We start from the raw sequence: 26,458 nt of genomic DNA, 5'->3' as shown, positions 1-26,458 counted from the left end.
AAATTAATTGATTAATGAATTTAGAAAATGTAAATTAAAGAATTAGAATACAATGTTGATAATCAAGGATTGCTGACAACAAGGGTTAAAAGAGAAGCCAAGAAAATTAATAGTTGCACTGCAGAGCTGCAAACTCCAAATCAGCCTTACACAAACAAATACTGTATTAGGAGGCTGACCTGCTGGCCATACTACCCCTCCCCTTCCTAATTTTATAACACACCCCTGTATTACATTTATGTGGTGCTCATGAGGGATAATACCATGGTTTTTTTTCTCCTAAATCCAGTCAACACAGATTTTCATCCAGTTTAGGCCAAAGGCTGCAGCGAGCTGGTTGGTTACTAAGCAACAGAGCAACTGCACAAACACACGGCAGTTTATAGAACATTTATGAAACAGTATAGTACTGTTATGGATACACAGTGAGGTACGGCCTGCGGAGTCCACAGTGTAAATAAATTATGGATCCACGGTGGTGTACAGCTAAAAAAAAATGACATTCATTTAACTGTACTTTTCTTAAAATAATTTGTAACATTTTTTTAAAAACTTTTTTTATACTTTGTTAAACTTTTGAAACTTTTTTTAAATCTTTTTTTACTTTTTTTTAGTACTGGGATCATGGACACTGGACTGGTGCATCGTCAGCACTGGAGCGGATGGACACTGGACAGGTGTGAATTCAGCACTGGAGGTGATGGACACAGGACAGGTGCGTTGTCAGCACTGGAGCTTATGGACACTGGACAGGTGCCTCGGCAGCACTGGAGCGAATGGATAATGGACAGGTGTGTTGCCAGCACTGGAGCGGATGGACACTGGATAGGTAAGTCGGCAGCACTGGAGTGGAGGATACAACACAGCACTGAGCGCAGAGGAGTGTATGGACGGAACACAGCACAGCACTGCAGCAGCCACTTAGGAGCAGAGCCGAGCAGAGCGCACAGTAGCCTGGATGAGTGGAGCTGGCGCCGCAATCACCGACGCAGGGGTCTTATATAGAATTCAAAACTCGCAAGATATCCAATGCCGGCTGATGATGTTTTGCCTCTATTTGAAGTCGGAATTAGCGGGGATTCCCCCGGATTGGGTAAGTTCGGGTAGGCTTGGATGTCAGAGATCCGAGCCCACTCATCTCTAGTTGTTATAGAGCAAGGGGGGAATGTACTAAGCCATAGGGCTCTATTTACTAAGCCTTGGATGGAGATAAAGTCGCTGGAGATAAAGTACTAGCCAATCGGCTCCTAACTGTCATTTTTCAAACACAGCCTGTGGCATGGAGGTTAGTTGGTGAATGGCTGGTACTTTATCTCTCTCCAAGTCTTTAAGATCATATGCTAATGCCAGTCTAACGTGATACTGCAAGAATCTGCGCAGGTTTAAGCGGAAAGCTGCTCCGCCCGCTATGTGTCCATCCACAGCCGCAACTGTCACCATTAGCATAGACACTTGTACCCGCCCCATATTAGCTGCAAGAGATCAGTCAGAAACAGGCTTCCCTTCTCCGTACACACAACTCTCAAACAGCTCCATGCACGGTGGCAAAGCAATAGCCCCAGCAACAGCCCCGCAGTGGCTTGGAGGAGCTGGGTGGCTTGTGAGGGTCTGCAGGAGCTATTGCTACACCACTGCCTGGACCTGGAGTTCCTGCCCTTTCTCCTCCTTCGACCATGTGTCGTGTCCTCTCCCAGTCTCCTATTCCGTGTCCCTGCCCCACTACTTGTTTTGCCTGTGTCTCCGCCAGTGACGTGCGGTGGGGTGAGGCAAATCTTGCTCTGGTGCTAGCCAGTGCCTCCTGAGCCATTTAGCTCACCGCACGTCCCTGGTCTCCGCCCAGTCCCCAACCATCTTCCCTGTGTCCCCACCCAGTCTCCTCCCCCTTCCATGTGCTTCCACCCAGTCTCCTTCCCTCTGACTATCCCGGCCAGAGCTTGGTCACGGACCGTGGATATGGCTGCAGGCAGAGCCGGCCCTAGGTATAGGCAAACTAGGCAATTGCCTAGGGCATCTGGTATGCCTAGGGGCATCAGCAGCTTCTGCTGATTAAAATGATATGCGGCATGCCTATATTCTGTGTGTAGCATTTCGTACGCAGATACAGCCACAGTCTCACACAGTATATAGGCATGTCACATATCATTTTAATCAGCAGAAGCTGCTTGTGCATCCTAGCCACATAGCAATGCAAATAAGATGCATTTTCATAAAAAATAGGCACCCGACGTTAGCAGAGCTGCCAGTTGACTCACGCTGGGAACTACATGTGTCATTATGTGTATAAGGGCATTCATAATGTGTAACATATGTGTAAGGGCACTATGTGTGTCATTATGTGTATAAGGGCACTAATAATAATAATAATAATTTTATTTATATAGCACACTTTCTCCAATAGGACTCAAGGCGCTTAACAGATACATAGCATAATATAGTACAGAAAATAATGAAGTACATTTTCGTAAAATACAGAAGCATGAAGATACTAAAAGGGACACTATGGAAATGCTGAGTAAACAGAAAAGTCTTGAGTCTACTTTTGAAGGATTCTATAGTTGGGGCCTCTCACACTGCGCGGGGAAGTGAGTTCCATAGAGTCGGAGCCGCATGACTAAAAGCTCGACCCCCAGATGAATTACGGTAGATTCTAGGTACTGCTAAAAGTCCTTCATCTACAGATTGCAGTAATCGAGTGGGGCAGAATGGGGTCAGAAGCTGCTTCAGGTACCTTGGGCCCTGGTCATGTAATGCTTTGAAACTCAGTAAGCCAATCTTGAAGATGATTCGCCATCTTACAGGCAGCCAGTGAAGGGAGTAGAGGATGGGTGTTATGTGGCTAGAACGGGGCTGGTTGGTTAATAGCCTGGCAGCTGTGTTTTGCACCAGCTGTAAGCGCTGCAATTCTTTTGCTGGTAGACCAAGGTAGAGGGCATTACAGTAGTCTAAACGAGATGATACAAATGCATGTATGACTTTTGGCATATCATCTGAGGGAATTAAGTGCTTGATTCTGGCTATGTTCCTCAGGTGAAAGAATGAGGATTTGATTGTGGCTGATATCTGATGTTTAAGTGTCAAGCCACCATCCAGGACAACGCCAAGATTCCGCACACAATCCTGGTCTGTAATTCTGAATCCCCGAGTGAAGTCCAGTTGGATGGCTATGCTGCAGTCTTGTCCTTTGATGTTGCGGTCGTATCATAAGGACCTCTGTTTTATCCGGGTTCAGTCGCAGCCAACAGGCGCTCATCCACTCCTGTAGTTCAGCTAGACAGCCATTTAGGGTTACTATTGGGTTATCAGTGCCCTGAGCAAAGGACAAGTACAGTTGTGTATCATCTGCATAGCAGTGGTAGACCAGGCCATGGCGCCTGATTATTTCGCCCAATGGGAGCATGTATACTGCAAAAAGCATGGGGGATAGTATAGAACCTTGTGGGACACCACATGGCAATGGCACTGGTGGTGATGAATATAATCCAGATGATACTATCTGTGACCTGCCTGTGAGAAATGATTTGAACCAGCTCAGGACTGTGCCATCCAGACCACAGAAATGTATCAGTCGCTCAAATAGAAGCCCATGGTCCACGGTATCAAATGCTGCTGAGAGATCCAGAAGGATTAATATTGAACAGTCACCTCTGTCTTTTGCCATCAGAAGATCATTTAACACACACACCAGGGCTGTTTCAGTGCTATGTCTTCTCCTGAATCCTGATTGAAATGGATCATAAATATCATGGGTTGTCAGGCGGGTTTCCAGTTGATTTGCAACGACTTTCTCAATAACCTTTCCTAGGAAAGGAAGGTTTGATACCGGTCTGTAGTTGGTCATGCAGTCGGGATCTAAATTAGGTTTTTTAAGAAGCGGTCTAACAATTGCTTCCTTTAGGGGTCCAGGAAAAATGCCTGTCTGCAAAGAGCATTGAACAATTTTTGTAAAGACAGGACCAATTATATCCATACAACCTATTAGAAGCTTGGTTGAGGCTGGGTCCAGATCACAGGTGGTGGGACGTAAAATCCGAGCAATTTCAGCAGTGTCCTTTACATCCACTGGATCAAAGCTGGTCCATGAAGGCAGGTAGCTTATATTGGCAGGTTTTGTAGTTTGGCACTCCTTTGATGGCACTGTGGAGATTCCAGCCCGGATGGTGGATATTTTATCTGCAAAGAAGTTTGCAAACTCGTTGCATCTTGCCTGGGAGAGGGTCTCATCAGTCTGCAGGCATGCTGGCTTGCAAAGCATCTCCACTGTGCGGAAAAGTTGAGCTGGCCTATTGTTTGCTGCAGTGATCTCATTTGACAGGAACTGTGCTTTCTTACGAGTGATTGTCGATTGATATTCTACGTTATGCTTTATTAGTTTTATTTTGTCATCCACTAGGTTAGTCTTCCTCCATCGTCTTTCCAGTCTACGCCCCCTTTTCTTGAGCTCACTAACACTGTTGTCGAACCATGGAGCTTGACGTTGTGGTTTACGAGGTCTTAAACGCACAGGGGCGATAATATCAATTGCAGCCATAACTTCCCTATTATAATAACTGACTAGGGAACGGGGATCTTCACAGGCACCCAGTATAGCAGAGAGATCCAGATTTGCTGCAAGAGCCTGGGGAGTCATACCCCTCCTTGGACGATACCTGGTCAACTCCACGGGCAGAGATCTTAATTGAGGGGTTGTAACTGAGAACCAGAGGGAGTAGTGGTCTGACCAGATGACTGGGTTTATTTTTAGGTCAGTGACTTCTAATCCAATCTGAAAGACAAGGTCCAGAGTGTGACCACTTTTATGTGTGGCAGAGGGAATGACCTGTGTGAAGCCCAGACCATTCATTGTGCACAGGAGGTCTTGGCCAAGGCGTGAGAGCTCATCATCCACCTATGCATTGAAATCCCCGAGGATGAGCCATCTTTGATGTTCCAGAACCAGGCCAGCAACAGTATCTGCAATTTCTTGCAGAAATATCTAATAATGTGCGGCATATGTGTACAAATGTGCACACTGTTCTTATTTAAATTACAGGGGGTAGGAAAACAAAAAAAAGGACTGCTATGGGTGGGGGGTGATGGTGCTGGGAAAGGGGTGCAGGGTCAGAGGCGGAACTAGCGGTGGTGCTGGGGGGCACCAGCCAAAATCTTGCCTAGGGCATCATATTGGTTAGGGCCGGCTCTGGCTGCAGGACTATGGAGAGGTGGTGACGTTGTCCGGCAGTGAGGTGAGCGCTGTTCTTGGTGTATCAGATCTACCTGTAGCTGTCATACATGGTGTGTGTGAGCGGCCTTGGGTGGGTGGTGACTGAGAGGCAGGTGGGGAATTTGCAGATACAGACTTGGTGGCTGCAGTATAGCATACCTCCCAACACCACCATCTCCACGAGGGACAAAATGCTTCAAACTTTTTTTTGGGGGGGAGGGGCTAATTTAAAGTGAAGCCACTGTCTATACAATCGCAATGTTGCCACTTAGTTCCATCACAAAATGCCAGTTTCCTAGAAAGACAGATCCAGCCAAGATCCAGACAACTCAGAATAGGAAGGAGATGTGTAAGAATGTGTAAATTTACACGAGCGCTGTCTGCTGAAACTCGCTACTTGCACCCATGCAAAGAGATCCATCTGACTCTGAATCAGCCGATGCATGTACACAGGGTCAAAGGAAAAGATCTTTTAATTAAACTTCATAAAATTATTGTACGTATGACTAACATATTACTATTGGGCAACAGAATCCCAGAGTCAGGACTATCCCATCTACATAGGTAAAGCTGGGAGATATAACATACACTTTTGTCAAACTATTAGGTAATGTGCAGACTCAAAAAGTTTATCTGGATTATTAGGGCATATTTACCAAACTGCTGGTTTAAACAAGGGAGATGTTGCCAATGGTAACCATTGAGATTCTACTAATTTATCTAGCACCTTCTAGAAGACAATAGCTACAATCTGATTGGTTGCTATGGACAACATCTCCACTTCTACAAACCCGCATCTTAGTAAATATACCCCGAGGACTGCAATTAATGTTCTCCAGGCCAAGATGGGCTACAGCTGTTGTTCTATGGCAATACAGGTGGGAGGTAGATACGTGACCGGCGGTCACAATACCAATGCTGGAATCCCACCTCCTTATAGTCCAGACAGTCAGCATGCCAACTAACAGGGACTGTTCCCACTGGTGGGTGTCCACAACAACCATAGAGTGGGAATATAACCTGTGGCAAGTGCAGCGAGCCCGCAAGGCATTTCTTTGCGCTGCCCCCACCCCCACCGGGCATCTAAAAGCCGAGTTCCCGGCATCGGTATGGTGACCGCCAGTCACGCACAGAGCCGGATTAAGGGGGGTGCCCCGGGGGTAAGTAACCCTGGGCCCCCCTGTTTAAAAGGGCCCCCCGACACAGTGGCACAGATCGGATCTCTTATAGATCCGATCTGCTGTGCACTGCTCCAGTCCCATGTCCGGCTCCTCACTGCACACTAGCAGCCAGCAGGGCTCCGAAGCTGGAATTCTGTATAGGGCAGCTAAGCGACGGCTCAGCTTTCTAATAACGTTGAAGCAGCAGCAGCCTGTGGAGAGGGAGGATGAAGGATCCCTGGCAGCAGCGTCAGCACGTGGAGCCGCCCGGCACCCGGAGGATGTGTGCTGCTAGTTGGAGCTCTCCTGCTGTGTCCGTGGTCACAGCTCCCTGTCTGCTAGCCAGCCAGAGAGCATAAAGTAAGGTTGGCTATATTGCAACTTAATGAAATTAGAATGTTAGGCATGTATATATATATATATATATATATATATATATATATATATATATAGATGCTGTGGTCCGGCATTCCCTGTAAGCCTTTTCAGATGCCTGTCGCTGGTGCCATCACAGTGTGGATTCCATAATATTGCAAAGGTGCGGCACTCATGCTAGTCTCATAAAGAAATGGACTACTGTCCTCAACTCTTCTTCAAGAGAGACTAGCATGAGTGCCGCACCTTTGCAATATTATATATATATATATATATATACTGTATGTGAATATATATATATATATATGTGTGTGTGTATATATATATAATGGATTTTCCTTCTTGACACATTGTCCCCTAGGGGATTGAATGAACAACTGGGACTATCTTGTTTTATATAGAAATTAAATTTGAGTACAGCGGTGAATGATTTTTCTTTGGACTCTGCTTTGCAGTATTGAATACTACTATATCAGTGTGGTCTGGATTGTCCAGGGAGTTTTGTGTCATATATGCCTTTGGGAAATATGAGGTAATATGTGTTATGATAATTTGGGATTGAAGTTGTAGAATATTATCTCTCTACTTTAACACCGGCTAGCGTGAATGTATATTGGTTATTGTACATAACGGAACTATGGGTATATCCTTCTGTTACAATAGATATTAATGTAATATAATTACGACGTGGAGGTATCCATGTCTATACATTTGTCAATTGGATACCATGTTTATATAATCATGTCATGACTCTGTACATTTGTCCAGTATGCATATTTTGTTATAACACTTGTCTTTTGTGTTTTAGGGTTTTGCACTTGTAACAATTTTGGTGCTTCTGCCCCTCCATGGTGCCTGAGTCCGGGCGCGTCGTGATGACATCATTTGAAGCAGCGGGGCGCGCGGGCGGCCGGCGTCATGGACGGACAGAGGGAGGTATAAAGGTATGTTATGTATGTTATTGGTTATGCCCTGACGAAAATGTTGAGTGAATAACATTGAAACGTTGGCCACAGAGCTGATTCTTGTCGTTCTTTGCCGTGAGTGCCGCCGAATTGGTTGCTGAATTTGGGGAATTGCATGGTTCCTACGGAGGGCACCGGCGTTTACACGTTGCTATACACGCATCGGGAGGAGTGCCGCTAGACTGTATGTATATATATGTGTATATATATATATGTGTATGTATATATCTGCGTATATGTATGTAGATATATATATATATATATATGTATATGTGTGTATATATATATATATATATATACACACACACACATATATATATATACACCAGTCAAAGGCGGCAGCATATAATTCATATGATTCATCGGCCTGCCTCTTTATTAGGGGCCTGACGGTCTGAAGTCCCCCTGGGCCCCCCATAGCCTTAATCCGGCTCTGGTCACGCATACCCAACCCATACAGGTTATGTTATTTCCCTGCTTCTAAACAGAAAGATGTCAGCAAATATTCATGTCCTAATTTTTATGCAATGTCAGTAACCGTGCCTCTTAGCACATGAACAGGAAAGGGTGGGTGGGCTAAGATTATAGCTGTTACACACTGAGAACAATGGTTTAACCATGGCAGGAAATGTGGGTGGGATGGTCAGAGTAAGGCTGTGTACACATCAGAATGTTGTTCGCTCGATGCAGCATCGTCTGCGATGGGGCCCCGACATTGGCAAGGGCATACACACTTGCAGATGTCAGCTGCGACAGGGTGGGAGGAGCAGGGCGGCCCTCGTAAGCAATATTACATGTCGGACCTGCATGCAGATCCGACGTACGATGCAGGATACAACCCATTGGAGTGTGCATCATATCCTGTATCGAACGTACACATAATACAATATCGCAATGAACCGGACGATATCAGCTGGATCGTATGCGATATTGCATAGTGTATACTAGAGATGAGCGGGTTCGGTTCCCTGAGAGACGACCCCCCCCCCCCCCCGAACTTTGCGAACTGAGCCGGTATCTGAGCACTGCCGGGTTTTCCCATCTACCTTGACTACGTCATTGAGGCAAAACGTCATCATCTCACTGTCGGATTCTCGTGGGTTTTGGATTCTATATAAGTCCCCGTGCATCGATGCCATCTTCACTCCGGCATTGGAGAGTGTACTGGATGGACATTTTTTGTCTCAGTACTGGATGGCGTGGTGAGTGGTGGGTGGGGGTGCCCTGTCTGCTGTATCTGAAAAAGGGGTACTCTCTGCTGTACCTGAAAAAGGGTTGCTCTCTGTCTGCTGTATCTGAAAAATGAGAGCTCTCGCTACTGTATCTGAAAAAGGGGTGCTCTGTCTGTCTGCTGTATCTGAAAATGGGGTGCTCTCTCTGTTTGCTGTATCTGAAAAAGGGGTGCTCTATCCATCCATCCAGGGGCTCTGCCCCAGTGTAAAATTAAAATAATAAAGCTAAAAACAAAAAGCCTAAAGTTCTAAATATATATATATATATATATATATATTTTGTTTGTGCTGTACCCCACTGTGCTATAAAATTTTTTATTTTATTTTCATAAGTACTGTGACACTGCTGGTTAGACCACAGTATATTATTTCCTACTCATACAAGTATTGTGCAATGCTGTTGGTGAAGTCAACCGCAGTGTGTAATTATTATTATTTTATACATTTCTGACTCATTTATGCAACACTTTCGGTGAAGTCAACTGCAGTGTGTAATTATTATATACATTTCTGACTCATTTGTGCGATGCTGTCAGTGATGTCAACCGCAGTATGTAATTTATAAATTAATTTCTGACTCATTTGTGTGACGCTGTTGGAAAAGTCAACTGCAGTGTGTACTTATTATTATTTATATTTCTGACTCATTTGTGTGATGCTGTTGGTGAAGTCAACCGCAGTGTGTAATTATTATATATATTTTTGACTCATTTGTGCGACGCTGTCAATGAAGGTCAACCCCACTTTGTGTTGATAAAAATGGAGGCTACTACTAGTGCTGAAGCTGCTGCCACTAGTCATGTCATTGACAATGCATGTCTGTCAACGTCATCTGCTAAGGCAGATGCCCTGGGGCATAGAGAGCTTAAATCAGGGTATCTAAAATCTTTTAATTTTAGAGTGGTAAAGAAAAAAAATCAAAAGGAAAGTTAGCTGCAGAGGCAGTAGAGAAGCCTCTTTAACCTCCTTCCACCATTTCTGAACCATCTGAACATGTGGGGAGCAGTACAAGTAAAGATGGTGATGAATCTGATGAGGAGGGTGATGAATCTGATGAGGAGGACATAATACAAATTGAGGATTTGTGTGTGGAAGTGGGATAGGATGAGGGGGATATGTGTGTACTATTTGACACTGAGGATGTCGATTATGTTGTTTGTGTAAGTCAGCCACTGGTGGCTGCAATTGTTGACCGTGAAAAAAAGAAAGCCATTGCAATGCCTGGGCATAATGTAAGACCAAAAAAGCCACCTCTTGGGTGTGGGATTATTTTTGCCCCAATCCTGACAATTTTTATGAAAGCATCTACTCCATTTGTGAGGCCAAATTTAGTAGAGGTAGGAACTTTAGCCATCTAGGCACTTCCACCATGTTACGTAATTTGCAGCGAAGACTTGAAATTTATTGTACAAGATTATAATGTAATTAACACCTCATCATCAACATCCTCAGAGTAATTACTTAACGGAGGAAGTCCTTTTAAAAATTGTTTTGTGGGAACCCAAACAAACCAATCATTTCATCCACAAGTGACGATCCCTGTAGCTGAAATGACTTATTTGTGAAACTGTGCATGTCCGGTTTAATAAGTACAACATAAGAGTGGGTTTGAGGGCACAAGGACAATTCCATCCTGCACCTTATTTATTTGCATTATGTGGTGTTTGGAGCATTTTTTGGGCATAGCTTCTAAAACTGTCATCCTCTCTGCCACTGCAGTGCCAGGTGTTTGTGCCACCCACTTGTGTTGCTTAGCTTAGTCATCCAGCTACCTCGTTGCAACCTTTTGACCTAAACTGGATAAAAACAATATTGTGAGCTGTGAGGTATTCAAAATAGACTAGAAATTAGTGGAAATGAATGTTATTGAGGTTAATAATACTGTAGGAACAGAAACACACCCAAATTCTGTGATCTTAGCTAATTAAACCCAAAAAACCGCAAGGGTGGTTTTAGCAAAACCAATCCAAAACCAAAATATGGAAAAAACAAAACACCAAAAATGGTCAGGCACACATCTCTAGTGTATACGCAGTGGTGCCTAGAGAGGGGGGGGGTACAAATTACCTGGGCCCAGGTCTGATAGAAGGGCCCAGTGAGGGCCTATTTGGGGCCCCCTCCCCCTTACCTGACAGCAGCAGCTACAACTGCGGTTTTCTGGGCTGCATTGTGCCATGGAGGCAGTTAAAATAAAAAAATCAGTATTTTGGGGTGCATGTCCATGCATCCTGTGATTAGGCCATGCCCCCTGAAAAGTACCTGGGCCCTGCCCGGTGTTTTGTTCATATGTTTGTAAATCCAGTCATAAAGACACAGAGACATGGGAGTTCACTGCTGTGCTTTTTTATTCCATCACCAACTCCAGGCACACTGCACACTGGACCACCCACTTCCCAGCATCCCCCTGGTCCCAGGGTCCATCACTGAAGATTCAGGCTTACACATATTACTAAGGGAGTGTCTACAAATATTAAGCATTCTAATACACTAACATCACATCCTCTTTTCTTTAACGATAAGCCCTGTACATTTCAATGCAACAATTAACAACGTCATATTAAGAACATCATCTAACATGTTTCAATGAGTCTCTCAGGTCTGCGTATTTCCCTTTTGGGTCTTTCATACACTGTGTTTCATCTACCATGTTGGACCTTTCTAGAATCGTGGTTTGTTCACCATTATGAGGATCATCATACATGTCAGATGAAGGGTATTCTTCAGTCATGTTGTCTTCATTATGGTTAGTTTGAGATCTTAAATCCACCCGATTTCTTCTTAATTCCGTTCCACGCTCTGTACGTATAGTATAAGATCTTGGTGCTACTTGTGCTTGCACAATACCTTTCTGTACCCAAATACCTTTCTCGTGATCTCTGAGATGGACTTGGTCACCCGATTTTAGATCAGATAAGCTTTTTGTTCGCCTGTCATGGAACAGTTTCTGTTTCGCCTGTTGACGTTCCTTACTAAGTCTGACCAACACTTAGTTATGTGTATTAAGCAGTTCATCATGTATCGGGAAATTTGCGCTAATCCTCCTTTCCATCAGCATTTGTGCAGGAAAAAGTCCATTCTGTAAAGGTGTACTGCGGTAGATTAAAAGACTTTTGTAGAAATCTTCTTTACCTTCTTGAGCTTTTTTCATGAGACTCTTTACAGTTTTTACTGGACTTTCCATCAACCCATTTGTAAAGATTGACTTCATGCAATTGATTACAGCTTTACTAGTAGTTGTATGTAGTGTCTTCACCTCAGGGTAGTTAGAGTAATAATCAGTCACAACAATGTACGTTTTCCCATTACAATCAAACAAATCTGCGCCAACTTTCTGGTACCGGCTCTCTGGCACTGCGTGAGGACTCAGTGGCTCGACTTGTTTCGGTCTATACGTAAGACATAATTCACATGTAGCTGTAGTCTGTGCTATGTCTTGGTTCATTCTTGGCCAATATATAACTTCACGTGCTCTCCGCGTACATTTTTCTTCTCCAAAGTGGCCTTCATGTATCTTGCACAGCATAGTTTTTCTTAGTCATGCAGGTATTACAAACCTATTGCCTTTGTAAATAATACCATCGACAACTGTAAGGTCACTGCGGTACATCCAATAATCATGGATAGACAGCGGGCACGCATGTTTTTCTGCTGGCCAACCTTTCAGAATGATATCTTTCAACACTTTCATTGTGTCATCTGTCTCAGTTTCTTTCCTAATCTGTTCTTGTCTTGCAAGAGACACTGGTAGAGAAGCTACGATCAAATTAACATAGGCTTCTATCTCTTCATCCATCAGACTTTTGGAACCTTCACTTTTGTCCACAGCACAAGAAAGTGTATCAGCAATGTACATGTATTTGCCGGGACAGTACAGCAAGTGTACATCAAATTGCTGTAGTTTGATAAGCATTCGTTGAATTCTCATGGGACAGTCATGTAATGATTTAGTCATGATAGCTACCAATGGCTTGTGGTCAGTTTCCACTGTAAATGTTTGACCATACACAAACTGATGAAATCGCTCACATGCATTTGTGATCGCTAGAAGTTCTTTTTCTATCTGAGCATACCTTGTTTCAGCACTTGTCAGTGCACTTGATGCATAAATTACTATTTGCCATGTATCCTCATGTTCTTGTAACAGCACTGAGCCTAGGCCAAATTGCGAAGCATCTGCTGAAATTCTTATTCTTTTCGCAGGATCAAAGAATTTTAGCACTGGTTGCTCTGTATTGATCTGTTTCAAGTTTTGCCAACTTTCTTCTTGTTCATGTGACCACATCCACTCATTATCTTTGTCCAACAACCATCTAAGAGAGGCTGTTCGTTCAGAGAGTTGAGAAATAAACTTTCCTAAGTAAGTAATCATTCCTAGGAATCATTTCTAGTAATCTTCTGACATCGTCTTTGTTGTTAGGACGTTCCATGTTCACTTTGGCTGATATTTTCCTTGGGTCTGGTTTCACACCTTGATCCGAGACCACGTCGCCCATAAAGGTAAGTGTATTCACGCCAAATTCACATTTGTCCTTGTTTAGCTTTAGATTCACTTTCTTGACAAGTTCCATTACTTGTCTCAATCTAGAATCATATTCTTCCTTTGTAGATCTCCAGACAATAATGTCATCCATCATTGTTTCAACACCTGGAATATGTTCAAAAATCATGTGTATCTTTTTGTGATATACATCTGGAGCAGACAATATTCCATATGGTAGTTGAAGAAATCTGTATCTACCTTCTGGTGTATTAAATGTACAAAGCTTTGAGCTGGCCTCACCTAGCTTCATTTGCCAGAATCCTGATGATGCGTCCAATTTAATGAACCATTTTGCTCCCGCAAATTGCGACATCATTTCATCTCTGGTTGGTAGTTTGAAATGTTCTCGTTTAATAGCATTGTTTAAATCTCTAGGGTCTAGACATATTCTGAGTTGTCCATTTTTCTTTTCAACAATTACTAAGGAGCTTACCCATTCAGTAGGCTCATCAACTTTCTGTATTACACCCAAGGCTTCCATACGATTTAACTTTTGTTTCAGTTTTTCTCTCAGCGCAAACGGCACTTTTCTACAGGGGTGTATTAGAAACGTGCGTGTCTTTATTTATTTTATGCTCTCCAGGCAAACAACCTAGACCTTCAAACAAGTCTCTGTATTCTGTAAACATTGATTTGTAGTCATCTTCTACTTGTGATGTCACCATAAAAACTTTCTTTAGCAAGCTTAGTTTCTCACAGGAACTTAATCCTAGAATCGGTTGCATATTTTTATCCACAATCAGTAGAGATGTTTTAAACTGTTGTCCCTTATATTTCAGTGTCACTAAGCATGTACCTTTCACAGGAATTTCCTCCCCAGTGTACCCTGTAACTTTCACTTTTGCTGGATGAGTTTTAGGTTTTACTCTAAAAGTCTTATAGTCTTGAAACGATATTAAATTCACCTGCGTGCCAGTATCAAGCTTAAAGGGAATGACAATCTCATTCACAGTTAAAGGGACAATCCATTCTTTCTTATCTGCACTGCAAAGTTCAATGCAATCCGCAAAGAATTCCTCTGTTTGTTTAATAGCATGCACTTTGGTTTCACTTTTCATTTTACAGCATTTGGCAAAGTGATTAAGTCTACCACATTTCATGCAGGTTTTACCATAAGCAGGCACATTTTAGGATTGTGAGCATTTCCACATCTACTACACATTTCCTTGTTAGACTGTGGCTTAGACTGCTTCATTCTTGAGAATGGAGGTTTGCTTGGCTCTGTTTTCTGCACCACATGTACGTGCTGTACATCAGCTTCCTTGTGTAACTTTTTGGCTTGAAATCTAGTTATTTCTGCAGATCTGCACATAGTCACTGCCTTTTCTAGTGTTAGGTCTTGCTCTCTCAGCAGTCTCTCTCTGAGTCCATTATCAGGTATTCCACAGACAATATGATCTCTAATCAGTGAATCCTTTAAATCACCAAACTCACAGATTTTACTGAGTGATTGCAGCTCTGTAACATACTGATCAAATCCATCTACAGACTTCTGATCACATGTGAAAAACTTATATCTTTCATATGTCACATTTTTCCTTGGCACAAAGTAATCTTCAAACTTTTGCATTATACAAGATAGCACCATATTCTGCCCCTCAGCAAACTGAAAACTATTATAAATGTCCAGCACATCCTCTGATATCACATGGAGGAAAATGGATACCTTTGTTTTGTCAGCCTCTGTATCAGCTCCACATGCAGCAAGATATATATTAAACCTTTGCTTAAATCTTTTCCAGTTTTCAGACAAGTTACCAGACATCAGCATGCCGGTTGGAGGAGCCAGTTTATCCATGGTTACTCACTGTTTGAAGAGAGGAGCAAACGGCAGGCTTTGCAGACCCTGAGTATCACAGCCTGACAGACTGCTGCAGGATTCTTTCACACTCAGAGATCACTAGCAGTCCAAGTTAAACTTCTTCTGACACCATGTTTTGTTCATATGTTTGTAAATCCAGTCATAAGGACGCAGAGACATGTGAGTTCATTGCTGTGCTTTTTTATTCCATCACCAACTCCAGGCACACTGCACACTGGACCACCCACTTCCCAGCATCCCCCTGGTCCCAGGGACCATCATTGAAGATTCAGGCTTACACATGTTAGTAAGGGAGTGTCTACAAATATTAAGCATTCTAATACACTAACATCACACCCGGCTCTCTACTGCCCTGTGTGTACGCACTCTAAATCTGTGGGGGGATTAGGGTTAGGCACTAGAGAAGGGGTGGGCAATTATTTCAGCTGAGGGGCCACTTGACATTTCCTGTCAGTATCCGAGGGCCACATACAAAATAGCAGCTCCCCCCACTTGCCAAAAATATAGGGACGTGGCTTCATGTGGAAGGGGTGTGCGCAAAAAAAAATACAGATTCATATTAGGCAATAGTCTCCATTATTCAAATTGCGCCACACAGCGCCACTTACACACATTACAGCAGGTACAGCCGCTTTTACACACATTACGCAAGGTAGAGCTCCCTTTTACGCAGTATGGAAGGTAGAACCCCCTTTTACACATTACAGCAGGTAGAGCCCCCTTTTATACATTAACATTTTATTTAGGATAATTATTGTGCAGCAAGCAAATTATCCAGTGTCTTATGGCCCCTGGGGAAAGGTGTGACATGGTGACAGAACATGGGGGGGGTGGCACAGTGACAGAACACGGGGAGGGGGGGTGACAGTGACAGAACATGGGGTGTGTGACACAGTGACAGAACACAGGGGTGACACGTGACAGAACACGGAAGGGGTTGGTACAGCAAGAGCTAAATATCTCTCCCCCAAACCTAAAAACAGTCTAACGCCACTGTCCACACACACACACACACACACACACACAGACACACACCCTTTCTTTCTCTTACTCACTTTTACCATTAACTTACTGATCTGGCTAGCAGTGGCAGGAGGAATGGATCTGTAGCAGTCTGGCTCTTGTCCCGTGTAGCTCCGCCCCCTGTTGTCCCGTGTAGCCTCGCCCCCTAATCGGCACATAGCCCCACCCCCTTTTCAGCTGAACACAGCCGTTGTCACTGGGGACTCTGGAGGCAGAAGGAGGAGGCTGCTACCATGCAGCAGCAGCAGGGGAGAGAGGCGCCGCCGGCAGCTTGGAGGTACAGCTCAGCCGGTCGGGCCGCTTGTCATTGCTCGCTGGTGGGAGGCAGTGGGCCGGGCAGGATCGGTTTGCGGGCCGCATCTGGCCCGCGGGCCGTATTTTGCCCACCCCTACACTAGAGGGATAGTCAGGATTAGAGATTAGGGATAAGGGAGAAATTCTCATTCACCGGAGTATTGGAGGTCTGACCTGGAAGGTACTGGAGCCATTGCAGCCATTGGGAGCTGGTAAGTCATGATGATTCTCATGTTGATATGATGAATGTCAACATAAAGACTGTCAACATATCATACCCAACACGTATAATCTTGTGTGCACTCTTAATTGTCTCCAGGCAATGTTGCCCTCACCTCTATTATGTCTGAATAGATCAGACCAACACAAAATCTGGAGCCAGGTCACATGTGGTGACCATGACAAGGTTACATCTATGGTAGGTCCTAGACACAGCTCTGGCTAAACTTGTCACTGTTAAACCAACAAGGTTTAAAAAGGTGCAGTCAGGTGTTCTGTGTTGGCTGTAACCTTATCAGTGCAAAAGTAAGGTAATGGCTTTGGTTGGACCGGATACAGGACAAAAAAGGAAGACTGAAGTGACATCAATGAAATTGTGGTACTACAAATACATTTTATTTGTGTACGATGTTGAGGTATAATAATCATCAGAGACCCTGATGTTACTTTCTTATGGTGTCTGGAAGTAGTGACCCTTGTCCCAAGTGTCTCTTTAACAGCTCCCTCATCATTTCCCCCCTTCACACCATAGCAGAGAAGCAAGAATGGACCAGGATTTATGCAAAGAGGGTCTGTTATTTATTTCTAAAGATTCCACCAAAGGACAAAGTTGGGACATCTTACTTGATGAACTGTGAAAGGTATTGGTTTGTGGGTTGAACATTCAGTATGACATAAGTGAAATACAATTTAATCACAATCACAAGTAGATACATTTAACCTGGATTACTCTTAAACTACAGCTTGGTGTCTCTCTATGAACTATATAGCTCAATATATTAGATTAAAATAAAATTAAGCTATATTATTATCTTAAGTAGCAAGAATCCGCAGACCAGGGACGTGCGGTGCAGTGAGGTAAATGGCTGAGGAGTCACTGGCTAGTACCAGAGACAGATTTCACACAATATATGAGCCCTAGGGTACATATGGGCATTATACTCAGGTGCAGCGGTATATACATATGGGCATTATACACAGGTGCAGCAGTATATACATATGGGCATTAAACACAGGTGCAGCAGTATATACATATGGGCATTAAACACAGGTGCAGCAGTATATACAGTACATGTGGGCATTATACACAGGTACAGTAGTATATACATGTGGGCATTATACACAGGTACAGTAGTATATACATGCGGGCATTATACACAGGTGCACCAGTAAATACATGTGGGCATTTTACACAGGTGCAGCAGAATATACATGTAGGCATTATACAAAGGTGCAGCAGTATATACATGTGGGCATTATACACAGGTGCAGCAGTATATACATGTGGGCATTATACACAGTTGCAGCAGTATATACATATGGGCATTATACAGAGGTGCAGCAGTAAATACATGTGGGCATTTTTCACAGGTGCAGCAGAATATACATGTGGGCATTATACACAGGTACAGTAGTATATACATGTGGGCATTATACACAGGGGCAGCAGTATATACATGTGGGCATTATACAAAGGTGCAGCAGTATATACATGTGGGCATTATACACAGGTGCAGCAGTATATACATGTGGGCATTATACACAGGTGCAGCAGTATATACTGCTGAAAATTTGGGAGTATTGATCAGAGATGTGCGGAGACGGGAGGCACGGGGGGCACTGTCTAACCTGTCATAGACTTTTTATTCCAGAGTTTTGACCATAAAAGTGATTAGAATAATACAAGGAAGATATTTTTTATATACAGTATTCGTTGTATTTTTCATATACTGTATATAGGCAAAACACTGGCGTATACGTTAGATGCATATGCAAGAATGCTTACAGACCTAAAGTAATAAACGTTAGATATGATTTTTTATAACAATAATTAGACATCATTCCTACAAACCTAACTAAAGTTCAAGAGGTATATTTACTAAATCTCCCTTTGGGTCGATTTTTGATACATTTTTGATCGATTTTGTGTTTCAGGGTCTAAATCGCACATTTACTAACATGATTTTTGACATTGTTTAAAAAAATGTCATAAAGCATCTCTTAATAAATGTGGAATCTAGATTCTGAAATACAAAAACGGTCAAACATCGACCAAAGATCGACCCAGAATGAATTTTAGTAAATACTGTATACCCCTAAATCCCTCATTTAGATTTTTTGACATATTTTAAAAAAAAAGTAAATGTGAGACCCTGAAACACAATATTGATAATAACATGACCAAACATCAATCAAAATTGATCCAAATCAACTTTTAGTAAATATACCCCCGTGTGTCTTAACTAACTAAATGTCCAGCACACTATGAAAAAGGTAATTTCTTAAATGGGGGGCTTCAACGTTGGCATACCTGGGTTGCATTTGTGTCTTTATGTGCATAAGTTGGGCACCTTACACGGTGTGTTGCAGCACTGATTAATACAGATATTAGAAGCAAATTATCTCCCATATTAATGGCAGCTTTTGTAGGTGCAGAGAAGAAGCAATGGACAGAGGACCAGAGTATGGAATTGGATTACATACTGGGCGACGGAGCGGGTTCCTTGACGCAGACGCAGAATCTCCAAAGAGGCAGAGGAGGTCCGGCCTGGCTCATCAAAGTTTTTTCGAAAAGTTGCCACAAATTCCAGATAGTTTGAGCGTATTGGACCAGCTCTCTCCCACAAGGGTGAAGCCCAGTCCAAGTCTTGTCTGGTCAGAAGTGAAATGATGTATGTGACTTTGGTTCAATCAGATGGGAAGTTAGCTGACTGTAGCTCAAACTGGATCTCACATTGATTGAGGAACCCTCTGCATTGCTTTGGACTACCGTCAAATTTACTAGGTGGCGGCAGCTGTAGACGAGGAACTGGAATCGACACAGGAGGATTAGGTGCTGACGGATTAGAAGCTGGAGCTGGAGTATGGGAAGTGGATATGGCTGCATGCAGAGTTGGACTGGCCCACAGGGGTACAGGGGAAACCACTGGTGGGCCCCACTGTCTGGGGGTCCTTCTCCTCCACTATGGATCAGGTTCCAGACTGTGCACTTAAATTTGTACATTATACATGTTGTAGATACAAGATTGGTAGTTCCGCAACAGGTTATTGTGTCAGACTGTAGCCTCCAAATAATTTCCACTAAGTGTGCTAGTTAGATGTCGGTGGTGCTCCCAGAGTGAGTAAAAATACTTGAAGCGAAAAGGAGACAAATTATACATGTTACCTTATACTGCACAGGACTATGGTGTATTACTCTGGTACATTATCATGCAGTATTATTAGCAGTATTTACTATATATAATTATCAAGGGGCCCAGCCAATGCACTCTCTCATGGTTAGGCAAACCAATGTGGTGGCTGGCCACACCCCTTCATGAGACTGGCCATATCTCTAAACATGGGCCCCTACCACTGCATTCCCCCGGTGGGCCCCTTATGCCTCAGTCCGACACTGGCTGCATGAAGAGAATCCAAACGAGTGGACATATTCTGCATGAACTGTACGATCTGTGCCTGCATGGCCTCCTGTTTACTTAAACGGGTCAGAATATTCGCAGAGACATCGCCCCCGGCAGCCTGCTCACTTGCCGGATCCATGGGGCCAGTGCTTACTGTCATGCTCGGCGTAAGTTGGGGTTCCGACAACCGAGTTTTGGCTGAAGGGACAGCTGCCTGTGAGCTGAATAAACGATGTGGCTGAATGTAATTCCTCCTCATGGGGCGGAGGCCCAATTAAGTGGTAGCGTTGGCAGAAGGGCGTAAGGAACCAGGAGGACTCCTTAAGAAGATAACTGTAGTTTTAATGAATAACAGGTTATACACAAATACTTGAGGAATCGAAAGAAACTGAATTAAAGAACTGGAGTCTATGGTTATACGACTCGAAGAATGAAGCTGAAACACTCCGGTAATGAAGAACTAAAGGACTGTGGTTTATGATAGAAAGACAAGGCTGAAGAACTTTGACTTTGAAGCAGTGGATGCTGTTGCTGGTGATTGGAAGATTAGGCAGAAGAACTCTGATTTTGAAAAAGTGGATGCTGTGGCTGGTGATTGAAAGACGAGGCTGAAGAACTCTGATTTTGAAGAAGTGGATGGTGATTGAAAGACGAGGCTGAAGAACTCTGATTTTGAAGAAGTGGATGCTGTGGCTGGTGGTTGAAAGACGAGGCTGCGGGAACCACCATTAGCACCTGAAGCACCTCTACAACCTGGGGACCCGTGAGTGCTTCCACGAGTGGCGACGGGCTTAGACAACAGGACTGCAGCAGCGTTAGGGTACCGACCGATGAGAGCAACCAGGACCAGGACACCCAAGCAACCTGGGAGCACAGAGCTAGAGAACCTTTCACAGGAAAGTAACTTGAAGCACTGGCACTCTTCCTCTGGGCCAGCCACCTTTTGTAAGGGGAAATCACACAGAATTGGCTGGACACCAAGTGGGAACTTCATTGGCAATCCTCTGGTCTCCAACATGGCTGCCCCCAGCATAGGAGACATACTCAGCTGTAGCACACAGCTTTAGCCCAGCTCCGGCCTCTGACACCCTGAGGCTGTGTCACACTAGAGGACTCTGCTGCAGCGAATCACGCTGCAGCGCCCGGCTCTCCGGGCCCCCGGCCCTCGGAAGCCGCACACCCGTGCAGGAGGACCCGTCGCCAGCAGTTCCCTGTCACCGCAGCCGCGCCAACCACCGGCACGGCAACCCCCAGGAGCCCCCGCCGGAGGTAAGGCTCCGGATACTGACAAGTGGGTGCTGCGAACTGAGGCCAATACGTGTTGGAGGTGCTCAACGGAAGTCCAGGCTGACCATCATCACCCCCTCTACAGTGCCAGGGAGAGGGAGACTACCATGCACTGTAGTATCCAAGTTATCTTCAGGCTATGTCCTCTCTAATGGTTGGGTACAAACTATCAACAATCAAAATGTTGTCATTCATCATGTCGACACGAGAACGTCAACTTGGTCATAATGTTGTTGTTGACAATGTTTTCATGGTACACAAGAAAAGATAAAACAAGTGAGCGCTAGTAAAATTGGCTATGAGACAAAATAAGAATTTACTTACCGATAATTCTATTTCTCGTAGTCCGTAGTGGATGCTGGGGACTCCGTCAGGACCATGGGGAATAGCGGCTCCGCAGGAGACAGGGCACAAAATTAAAAGTTTGACCACTAGGTGGTGTGCACTGGCTCCTCCCCCTATGACCCTCCTCCAAGCCTCAGTTAGGATACTGTGCCCGGACGAGCGTACACAATAAGGAAGGATTTTGAATCCCGGGTAAGACTCATACCAGCCACACCAATCACACTGTACAACTTGAGATCTGAACCCAGTTAACAGCATGATAACAGAGGAGCCTCTGAAAAGATGGCTTCCAACAATAATAACCCGATTTTTGTAACAATAACTATGTACAAGTATTGCAGACAATCCGCACTTGGGATGGGCGCCCAGCATCCACTACGGACTACGAGAAATAGAATTATCGGTAAGTAAATTCTTATTTTCTCTGACGTCCTAAGTGGATGCTGGGGACTCCGTCAGGACCATGGGGATTATACCAAAGCTCCCAAACGGGCGGGAGAGTGCGGATGACTCTGCAGCACCGAATGAGAGAACTCCAGGTCCTCCTTAGCCAGGGTATCAAATTTGTAGAATTTTACAAACGTGTTCTCCCCTGACCACTTAGCTGCTCGGCAGCGTTGTAATGCCGAGACCCCTCGGGCAGCCGCCCAAGGTGAGCCCACCTTCCTTGTGGAGTGGGCATTTACAGATTTTGGCTGTGGCAGGCCTGCCACAGAATGCGCAAGTTGAATTGTGCTACAAATCCAACGAGCAATCGTCTGCTTAGACGCAGGAACACCCAGCTTGTTGGGTGCATACAGTATAAACAGCGAGTCAGCCTTTCTGACTCCAGCCGTCCTTTAAATATATATATATATTTTTAAGGCTCTGACAACGTCGAACAACTTGGAGTCCTCCAAGTCGCTAGAAGCCGCAGGCACCACAATAGGTTGGTTCAGGTGAAACGCTGATACCACCTTAGGGAGAAACTGAGGACGCGTCCGCAGTTCTGCCCTGTCCCAATGGAAAATCAGATATGGGCTTTTGTACGATAAAGCCGCCAATTCTTACACTCTCCTGGCCGAAGCCAGGGCCAGTAGCATGGTCACTTTCCATGTAAGATATTTCAAATCCACCGATTTGAGTGGCTCAAATCAATGGGATTTGAGAAATCCCAAAACTACATTGAGATCCCACGGTGCCACTGGAGGCACAACCGGGCTGTATATGTAGTACTCCTTTGACAAAAGCTTGGACTTCAGGAACTGAAGCCAATTCTTTCTGGAAGAAAATCGACAGGGCCGAAATTTGAACCTTAATGGACCCCAATTTGAGGCCCATAGACAATCCTGTTTGCAGGAAATGTAGGAATCGACCCAGTTGAAATTCCTCCGTCGGAGCCCTCTCCTTCAGGATCTGGCGTTCAACCGCCATGCCGTCAAACGCAGCCGCGGTAAGTCTAGAGGTAGAGTGCACGGATCCTCCGTGCGCATCTCTTGAAGTTCCGGGTACCAAGTCCTTCTTGGCCAATCCGGAGCCACGAGTATCGTTCTTACTCCCCTTCGCCTTATAATTCTCAGTACCTTGGGTATGAGAGGCAGAGGGGGGAACACATACATTGACTGGTACACCCATGGTGTTACCAATGCGTCCCCAGCTATTGCCTGAGGGTCTCTTGACCCGGCGCAATACCTGTCCAGTTTTTTGTTGAGGCGGGACGCCATCATGTCCACCTTTGGTTTTTCCCAACGGTTCACAATCATGTGGAAGACTTCTGGGTGAAGTCCCCACTCTCCCGGGTGGTGATCGTGTCTGCTGAGGAAGTCTGCTTCCCAGTTGTCCACTCCCGGAATGAACACTGCTGACAGTGCTATCACATGATTTTCTGCCCAGTGAAAAATCCTTGCAGCTTCTACCATTGCCCTCCTGCTTCTTGTGTCGCCCTGTCTGTTTACGTGGGCGACTGCCGTGGTGTTGTCCTACTGGATCAACACCGGCTGACCCTGAAGCAGAGGTCTTGCCAGGCTTAGAGCATTGTAAATTGCCCTTAGCTCCAGTATATTTATGTGAAGTGAAGTCTCCAGGCTTGACCACACTCCCTGGAAATTTCTTCCCTGTGTGACTGCTCCCCAGCCTCTCAGGCTGGCATTCGTGGTCACCAGGACCCAGTCCTGAATGCCGAATCTGCGGCCCTCCAAAAAGGTGAGCACTCTGCAACCACCACAGAAGAGACCCCCTTGTCCTTGGAGACGGGGCTATCCGCTGATGCATCTGAAGATGCGATCCGGACCATTTGTCCAGCAGATCCCACTGAAAGGTTCTTGCGTGGAATCTGCCGAATGGAATCGCTTCGTAAGAAGCCATAATTTACCCAGGACTCTTGTGCATTGATGCACTGACACTTTTCTTGGTTTTAGGAGGTTCCTGACTAGCTCGGATAACTCCCTGGCTTTCTCCTCCGGGAGAAAAACCTTTTTCTGAACTGTGTCCAGAATCATCCCTAGGAACAGCAGACGTGTTGTCGGGATCAGCTGGGATTTTGGAATATTTAGAATCCACCCGTGCTGTTGTAGCACTACTTGGCATAGTGCTACTGCGACCTCTAACTGTTCTCTGGATCTTGCCCTTATCAGGAGAACGTTCAAGTAAGGGATAATTAATAGAGATGAGCGCCTGAAATTTTTCGGGTTTTGTGTTTTGGTTTTGGGTTCGGTTCCGCGGCCGTGTTTTGGGTTCGAACGCGTTTTGGCAAAACCTCACCGAATTATTTTTGTCGGATTCGGGTGTGTTTTGGATTCGGGTGTTTTTTTCCAAAAACACTAAAAAACAGCTTAAATCATAGAATTTGGGGGTCATTTTGATCCCAAAGTATTATTAACCTCAAAAACCATAATTTACACTCATTTTCAGTCTATTCTGAATACCTCACACCTCACAATATTATTTTTAGTCCTAAAATTTGCACCGAGGTCGCTGTGTGAGTAAGATAAGCGACCCTAGTGGCCGACACAAACACCGGGCCCATCTAGGAGTGGCACTGCAGTGTCACGCAGGATGTCCCTTCCAAAAAACCCTCCCCAAACAGCACATGACGCAAAGAAAAAAAGAGGCGCAATGAGGTAGCTGTGTGAGTAAGATTAGCGACCCTAGTGGCCGACACAAACACCGGGCCCATCTAGGAGTGGCACTGCAGTGTCACGCAGGATGGCCCTTCCAAAAAACCCTCCCCAAACAGCACATGACGCAAAGAAAAAAAGAGGCGCAATGAGGTAGCTGTGTGAGTAAGATTAGCGACCCTAGTGGCCGACACAAACACCGGGCCCATCTAGGAGTGGCACTGCAGTGTCACGCAGGATGTCCCTTCCAAAAAACCCTCCCCAATCAGCACATGATGCAAAGAAAAAGAAAAGAAAAAAGAGGTGCAAGATGGAATTATCCTTGGGCCCTCCCACCCACCCTTATGTTGTATAAACAAAACAGGACATGCACACTTTAACCAACCCATCATTTCAGTGACAGGGTCTGCCACACGACTGTGACTGATATGACGGGTTGGTTTGGACCCCCCCCAAAAAAGAAGCAATTAATCTCTCCTTGCACAAACTGGCTCTACAGAGGCAAGATGTCCACCTCATCTTCACCCTCCGATATATCACCGTGTACATCCCCCTCCTCACAGATTATCAATTCGTCCCCACTGGAATCCACCATCTCAGCTCCCTGTGTACTTTGTGGAGGCAATTGCTGCTGGTCAATGTCTCCGCGGAGGAATTGATTATAATTCATTTTAATGAACATCATCTTCTCCACATTTTCTGGATGTAACCTCGTACGCCGATTGCTGACAAGGTGAGCGGCGGCACTAAACACTCTTTCGGAGTACACACTTGTGGGAGGGCAACTTAGGTAGAATAAAGCCAGTTTGTGCAAGGGCCTCCAAATTGCCTCTTTTTCCTGCCAGTATAAGTACGGACTGTGTGACGTGCCTACTTGGATGCGGTCACTCATATAATCCTCCACCATTCTATCAATGTTGAGAGAATCATATGCAGTGACAGTAGACGACATGTCCGTAATCGTTGTCAGGTCCTTCAGTCCGGACCAGATGTCAGCATCAGCAGTCGCTCCAGACTGCCCTGCATCACCGCCAGCGGGTGGGCTCGGAATTCTGAGCCTTTTCCTCGCACCCCCAGTTGCGGGAGAATGTGAAGGAGGAGATGTTGACAGGTCGCGTTCCGCTTGACTTGACAATTTTGTCACCAGCAGGTCTTTCAACCCCAGCAGACCTGTGTCTGCCGGAAAGAGAGATCCAAGGTAGGCTTTAAATCTAGGATCGAGCACGGTGGCCAAAATGTAGTGCTCTGATTTCAACAGATTGACCACCCGTGAATCCTTGTTAAGCGAATTAAGGGCTGCATCCACAAGTCCCACATGCCTAGCGGAATCGCTCCGTGTTAGCTCCTTCTTCAATGCCTCCAGCTTCTTCTGCAAAAGCCTGATGAGGGGAATGACCTGACTCAGGCTGGCAGTGTCTGAACTGACTTCACGTGTGGCAAGTTCAAAGGGCATCAGAACCTTGCACAACGTTGAAATCATTCTCCACTGCACTTGAGACA

The sequence above is a fragment of the Pseudophryne corroboree genome, chromosome 1 (assembly GCF_028390025.1).
Source record: "Pseudophryne corroboree isolate aPseCor3 chromosome 1, aPseCor3.hap2, whole genome shotgun sequence".
Classification (NCBI taxonomy): domain Eukaryota; kingdom Metazoa; phylum Chordata; class Amphibia; order Anura; family Myobatrachidae; genus Pseudophryne; species Pseudophryne corroboree.
This window is presented reverse-complemented; position numbering follows the sequence as displayed.